Consider the following 8243-nt stretch of genomic DNA (forward strand, 5'->3'; position numbering starts at 1 on the left):
TGCAGCAACTGGTCAGGTTCAGTGTGGGGGCCAGCAGTCAGCCAGGTGGACACCCAACAGCCGGAGCAACAGGCCAGTACCCTTATGGGAATTCAGGTGGGGGGTGAAACTGGCAAAAGAATGGGTTTGGGTTATTTATTGTAATCTCAGATTTTTTTTTACATCTGATAATTTTTTTGTTTAATGTTTTACAAGTTAGACTGTACGTTACTGTTACTGTAAGTCCCACCTGTGGTTTTGTGGGCAATTTCCTGTGCTGTGCAGAGGATAGCCTAAACAATTGTAAATTGTTGTCATAACATTTATACCATGGATATTATCTGAAATTGATAAGTCCAACAGCAAGTGGAAAGTGGGCATTTGTGTGTTGTTTTAAGCACCATTTTCTGCGTATGTTCCGGGACCTGTGCCCGTCTCGTTATCCCTGCGCTGTCATATGTACTTTGCGTTCCGGCACCTTATGATTTACAAATTAAGCACTGATGCCAACCGTCCAAATTCAAACGGATTGGACGTCTACGGCCGTCAATGGCAACGACTCACTTAATGTTGTTTCTTTGGTCAAACTGAAAAATGATGCTCATTAACACTATTAATCAAATCATTTAACAATAGTCATTTTGAGTCATTTGATCCTATTCTGTTTAAATAATGGCGATTGTTACCTCCGCCAGTGAAATCTACAGAAAGCGGAGGTCATGTATTTGGATATGTATGTCTGTTGGTCTGTATGTTTGTTTTCAAGATAAGCCAAGATTGAAAAAAGTCATTATTATCAAACTTGCAGGATATGTTTGTAATATGAAACGGAAAATATATATTTCGGGTAAAGAAGTCAAAGAAAAGGAAATTCTCAATAGCCCATTTAACTCAGATTTGCACAGTGGATTATATGATGAGATTCTAATGAGTTAAAGCAACACTAGACAACTTTTCAACCTTTATGAAATATTTTCATAACATTTCTGATGATATGTTGACTGACAACTAGTTGAATGACACCTCTTTTACATATTGAGGGGGTCTGTATCACTTTCACTGACACTAATTAACTTTGACGAGGGTGGCAGGAACCCTGCCACACAAAAAAAAACTACAAATGTGCTGACTGCTATACAGCATGCGTCACATCCCCCTTCCCCCATACATTATAAAGATGGAAGTCAATGCAAATCCTTTCGTGCGAAATCTGCAAAGATGGCAGAGCAACAAAAGAGACAAAAAGTTTTGTCTGAGGAGGGAAAAAAAAGATAAAAGGACACTCAAGAATAAACATTGGCCTGGCTTTCCACTCACTGGCGTGACACCCCCACTTTAACCGAACTCGAGGGGGTTAGCCACACGGTTGCTAACCGTCATATGCTATTGTTCAGCCATAACTAGATTCATTACCTCATTACTATTCATCCATCACACAGCGGCTGGGAACAGAAATTTCGTTTAATCCATCTGCAGGCGACAGGTAGATCAGGATTTTACGACACTATGCGCTCATGCGCTGGTCCTCATGGGAAACACAGTCTTTCTGAAGGCAAAACACTTCCGTTTTTGTCCACCGGCGTCGCTAAAATTGACCAAAACTGCAAAGGTACATAGTGTTGCTTTAAAGCTTACAAAGGTTAAAAATATGGTGAAACTCTTATTTTGGCAGAAGTCTGCTCTCTTGGAGTGATATTTTAGTTTTATGGCTTCCTTCAACTTTTGGAATGGCTTGTCATGAAGTATTCTTTTCCTGTACATTTCTATTGGAGAGATAAATACGCCCAAAATGTGATTTTCTCAGTCTGTAACTCGTTGGCTGCCATTGACAGTGATAGACGGACCAGATCTGCTCTAAACGTGACCTGTTTTCACTGACCATACAATAGCTTGGACATCGTACCACTTACAGCACTCAAAACTAAGGAAACACATCAACAACCTTCTTACCACTGTTATTTTTGGCAGTCTCAGTCTTTTGGACTTAGTCTTAGTCTTAGTCATGTTATAGTCATCTCAAAATGTGTTTGTCTTCGTCTACTTTTTGTTGACGAAGACTCAAGACTAATTTTTTCAAGTTTTAGTTTACGAAAAATGTTTTCGTCTGTAAAATTTAAACAAAATCTCTCCAAAATAAATAAATGAATTAAGGTTCCCAACTTTTTTGAATGATCATTGACAGATGAGCACATATTGTAGCCTTTACAAGGACAACCACAACTTGGTGATACTCAGCAGGAAAACAATACATTATTTTCAGTTAATTATACCCACCTGGACTCCACGAACTGTATGTAAAAAAAAAAAAGTTGCCCGAGAATTTAAGAGCATTAGCCTTATGCTAACGCAAACACCAAAGCTATGCTAATGCTACGAGTTACATTTAGTGTGTGATGGTCACTGGCACACACCTTTAAAGGCTAAAGCAACATTGCATATTCTCTCTTGCCAAGAGAAAAAAAAAAATCTTACGGTGTGTGTTCCAAAACAAGCAATGGGAAGACTGGAGTGGACACTGGCACTTAACATGAGTGACACAACCAGACACTGCTACGATGCAGGCTAACTACACATAAAATGTCACACTTTGTGAACATATGACGGAAACTCTGGCCCATTTCCGTCTCGTTCTCGTCTTGTCAGCCGAAAACTGGCATTGGTTTTGCTATGTTTTAGTCTCCCAAAACACATTTTTAGCTCATTATCGTCTCGTCATTGTCATGAAAAAATTGTTCGTTGACTAAATGTTTTCGTTATAGTCATCGTTGATGAAAACAACACTCCTTCTTACGATTATAACTGTTTTAAAGTGCCTGTGACACGAAAAAGCATGTTTAGCTCATAATACACGTGGTATTTTATGCTCCTGAATGAAATGGGCCGCTTGGATGTGTGCGGAATCGATTGCTATTTTTATTTAGTTTTTTTAATCCCGCGCCATGAAAATGAGTGACTTCCGGCAACAGTCTCGAGTTGAGAAAGAAGACGCTGTGACGTGTACGGAGGAAGGAGTCCTCTTCGCTATACAGCCGTACTGTCACATGAGAAGGAATAAGGATTCAGCTGATTTTGCGGATTAATACGTTTATTTTTCGCATCCACCAGCCAAACGGCTGCAGAAAAATCTTGTTGTACGAGGAAGAGGCATGTGCACCTTTTTGGGGTTTCAAAAGGTTCCCATTCACCGGTGGATATTGGCCAAAACAAGCCCTACTACTGTGGGACCATGGGACTTACCAGGAAGTGAGTAAACATCGTGTTTTGTATTATGTCAAATACAGGGATCATTTTAATATGTAGGTGGCTTGCATTTTGTGGCTGACATGCTCCTTGCTCCCTAGGCCGACGACCGGCGGCTTGTCGCACATCCCCCCGCCGAGAGAGCACTATACTCGGCTTTTTCCCCTCTTCATGTGCCCGGCGTTCGGTCAAATTTTCCGACCGATCAGAAATTGCAACTTTGTGTTAAAAATAGCCGCGAATATAGCGAATACAAAGTAAACACTACAAATTTTCTTTAAATAAAGGACTATTTACGTTTGATCATGGATGGGCATGTAAAAAGCTCTCCTCATACACATTAGTTGCACATGTTAGCTGCACAACAACTGCAGCCGCCCTCCTCCACTGAGTCTCTCGCTGTTTAAGACTTTGTCGTGTAGTAAAGCATTATTTTACGATATTCGTGTTGACCATTTGGCAGCTACACGCTCCTCCGACGTCGGCCAGTTTGTTCGGCGGTCATTGTCCAGCTGCTTCCCCGGCGAGGTCTCCTGTCTGTAGTAGCAGGGGAACGAGCTGTAAATTGCTCTCTGCCGGGCGGTTTGCCGATCGGCAAAGACAATCCACAACCCAGTCGTCATGTGAAATGATCCGAGCTAGTTATGTGTGATTTTCTGCTTCGAAGACTTTGAAACATCACTCTGTTCGGGTTAGCATGTCGGCTAGCCGCCTCTTGAATTGTTTACATTCTCCGAAGCCAGGGAAGGGAAATTACATATGCCCGATTTAGCTGGCATAAAATATCGTTTGGGAGGTGCGACAATAAAGGTGAAGTCGACAGTTTTGACGATTATGGAGTAATTTTGCCATGTCGTCTTGAATAAATGCATTTTTATTATTTCATATTCCATTTAGCACAAGACTGTTGTCATGACTATGCCATTTATTTAGCTATTAACGAAAAATACTTGGATAAAAATAATATCCTGTAAAAATATTGGAGTAGAGAGACTGAAACAATGACATTTTGCGGCTGTCTTCGTCACGTTTTCCTCGTTCTGAATAATTCCCCCTCGACGGGCTGACTGGTCCTTCTCAAGCCATTTATTTATCTATTGGGGAAACATACTTGAATAAAAGGAATATCCAGTAAAAATATTGCAGTAGAGAGACTGAAACAATGACATTTTGCGGCTCTCTTCGTCACGTTTTCCTCATTGTGAATAATTCCCCTCAATGGGCTGCGTACTAAATCAGATGAAATCGTGACTCCGCTGACGTCATCCACCTGTTGGGGATGCTAGAGCCCTATAATAGTAGGTGTGGCTAATCGTCAAATTAAAAGACTAATTTGTCGTCATCTGCGCTTTGCTAAATTGTTGTATATAGCCGAATCGTCTCAAAATATGATTCTAATTCACATAATAATCCTATTTAAGACTTTTGTCTCCTGTTGTACGCACTTTAAAGTTAATGTTAAATTAACTTGGCTGCAAATCTCTCCCAGTCAAAATGGATTGGTCAGTGGCACTAAAAAGTGAGCATTCAAAGTCAATCACTGTAAATGAATTGAATCCAACTGTATTCTATGCAAAATTCATATACAGTGGGGCAAATAAGTATTTACTCAACCACTAATTGTGCAAGTTCTCTCACTTGAAAATATTAAAAAGGCCTGTAATTGTCAACATGGGTAAACCTCAAACATAAGAGACAGAATGTGGAAAAAAAAACAAAATTAAATTGTTTGACTTTTAAAGAATTTATTTGCAAATCATGGTGGAAAATAAGTATTTGGTCAATACCAAAAGTTCATCTCAATACTTTGTTTTGTACCCTTTGTTGGCAATAACGGAGGCCAAACGTTTTCTGTAACTCTTCACAAGCTTTTCCACACTGTTGCTGGTATTTTGGTCCATTCCTCCATGCAGATCTCTTCTAGAGCAGTGATGTTTTGGGGCTGTCGTTGGGCAACACAGACTTTCAACTCCCTCCACAGACTTTCTATGGGGTTGAGATCTGGAGACTGCCTTGGCCACTCCAGGACCTTGAAATGCTTCTTACGAAGCCACTCCTTTGTTGCCCTGTCTGTGTGTTTGGGATCATTGTCATGCTGAAAGACCCAGCCACGTCTCATCTTCAATGCCCTTGCTGATGGAAGGAGATTTTCACTCAAAATCTCTCGATACATAGCCCCATTTATTCTTTCCTTTACACAGATCAGTCGTCCTGGTCCCTTTGCAGAAAAACAGCCCCAAAGCCTGATGTTTCCACCCCCATGCTTCACAGTGGGTATGGTGTTCTTCAGATGCAATTCAGTATTCTTTCTCCTCCAAACACGAGAACCTGTGTTTCTACCAAAAAGTTCTATTTTGGTTTCATCTGACCATAACACATTCTCCCAGTCTTCTTCTGGATCATCCAAATACTCTCTAGCGAACCGCAGACGGGCCTGGACGTTTACTTTTTCAGCAGGGGACACATCTGGCAGTGCAGGATTTGAGTCCCTGGCAGCGCATTGTGTTACTGATAATAGCCTTTGCTACTGTGGTCCCAGCTCTCTGTAGGTCATTCACTAGGTCCCCCGTGTGGTTCTGGGATTTTTGCTCACCGTTCTTGTTATCATTTTGACGCCACGGGGTGAGATCTTGCATGGAGCCCCAGATGGAGGGCGATTATCAGTGGTCTTGTATGTCTTCCATTTTCTAATAATTGCTCCCACAGTTGACTTCTTTACACCAAGCGTTTTACCTATTGCAGATTCAGTCTTCCCAGCCTGGTGCAGGTCTACAATTTTGTCTCTGGTGTCCTTCAACAGCTCTTTGGTCTTGGCCATAGTGGAGTTTGGAGTATGACTGACTGATGTTGTGGACAGGTGTCTTTATACCGATAATGAGTTAAAACAGGTGCCATTAATACAGGTAACGAGTGGAGCCTCGTTAGACCTCGTTAGAAGAAGTTAGACCTCTTTGACAGCCAGAAATCTTGCTTGTTTGTTGGTGACCAAATGGAATTAAATTCTTTAAAAATCAAACAATGTGATTTTCTGTTTTTTTTCCCTCCACATTCTGTCTCTCATGGTTGAGGTTTACCCATGTTGACAATTACAGGCCTCTCTAATCTTTTCAAGTAGGAGAACTTGCACAATTGGTGGTTGACTAAATACTTATTTGCCACACTGTAGTTGTCCCCACACTTTTTAAATTGGCTGCAACATATTTTTTTCCATAAAATGTTCCTCAACCTTTTACATTACTCCTCAGGTCACCGTATTGTTTATGGATCACCATGTACAGTATGCAATGTATATATTGTGAATGTCAACACCTTTCGCTTCGAACTACAAGTGGACGTTAGGACAAAATGTTCCAGGACATACAATACACATGCAGTCAAGGAGAAAAAAAGAAAGTGGACGAGCTCATTTTTCAGACATGAGGGGGTGCACTACACACGTGTTCACGTGCACGTATATGTCGGCTCCTACGCTTTGAGCCCCGCCTCCCCCTCCTCAACATATAGAAAGGGCCCGCGGTGGCTCATAAAGGAAGTAAATGCCCCACACTTGACTCCACAGTTTCCAAACACAACATTGGGCCAGAGCCATCCCAAGAAGTGTCAGTCCAGCCCAAGATCAGGTAAGAACTATTGTTTGATTGATTAACGAGTGCAAACAAAGGAATGTTAAACTTAATCGACAATGCTCGCCTCATTATTGGTCAATATGCAGTGTTATCATCTTTAAAATGGAACGTGACTCGGTTGACTGGATAAAACTACGTTTTGGCAATACCAGTTTCGAGTCTGTCAATTTTATTGCTAATTAATGTGCTTTCAAGTTGTTTTAGTGGCGCTGAAAGAAAATTGACAAATGTCTTTGACTATTATTTTATGTCGCGAAAGGTTTTTAAATCATAAAATTGACCAGAAAAATGTTTTTTTGGAATTTGAGCATTCGTTTGTGCTGTAACCATCGACTACATAGTTTGGGGGAGGGGGCTTATCATTTGTAATTTTATTTCTTTATGCGAAAATTTCATTTTCTACTTCAAATTCGTTTTTATGCAACTGAATTCAAGTTACATGTTGTTTATTAATTATCTCCATTGTAATTTGTCGGCAATGGCAACATCTGTATGAAACTAAATGGTTTATAAAATGGTTAGGAATTATTTACACCCCTACTTTTAGAACGCATTTAAAATTTTCCATGTTACTCTTTGTTATTTTTTTCAGTTTTAATAGCTTTTAATTTAAATTGAAAAGGCAAAAGTGCATATTTGACCCCTTTAGCTGTTCTGAATGTAAACCTAAGAAACTATCCATTTATTCTGTACTCCATTTGATCTCCATTTGATCCATGATAAAACAAATGGGGTCCTTTCACACAATTTTGTGGAATATTAGTTAGATGCTAATCTAATTAAAAGGTTCTTGATTAGTTGCCGACGCATTTGCGTCAAGCATATCAAGCATTTCAGTTCCAATTTCAGCATTTTTCCCCCCTCCTTGAGTGGAAGTCTAAATACTGCATGAGCACGCTAATGACAGGCGTACATAGTTTTGAAAAAGTCTGTATTTTACTTAGTTATATCAATTATACAAACCATCTTCTCATTTCCTGCTATTGACTACAGTATAGATGCCCAACCCATTTAAACTGGGATCACTGCCAGCCATCTCAATTCAAATGGTTATGATGTCTATTTTTGCCAATCATGAGTTCAGTTTATAATTTCAAATAGGTATTTCTTTAACTTTCCCACTATACAGCAAGTGTACAGTATGAACGGGCTGTTTTATGACGTAACCATGGAGACACAGACAGCTGATGTAAAGCCGCTGCGTCTTATTGGGCACATCAGTCGCTCGGCTCGCTGCCATCTTCCCAATTCAACCCACCAACCCCCCCACACACTACTACAGAGTGAGAAAAGGCTGGGAGGGGGCTGCGAAAAGTGAGAGTGAAAAGGCGGTGCCAAGACTGATGAATAGATTTCATTGGCTGTCCGTGGTAGAGTACACGGTGTTCCCTGTGTATG

This window comes from Corythoichthys intestinalis, chromosome 4 (assembly GCF_030265065.1).
Source record: "Corythoichthys intestinalis isolate RoL2023-P3 chromosome 4, ASM3026506v1, whole genome shotgun sequence".
Classification (NCBI taxonomy): Eukaryota; Metazoa; Chordata; class Actinopteri; order Syngnathiformes; family Syngnathidae; genus Corythoichthys; species Corythoichthys intestinalis.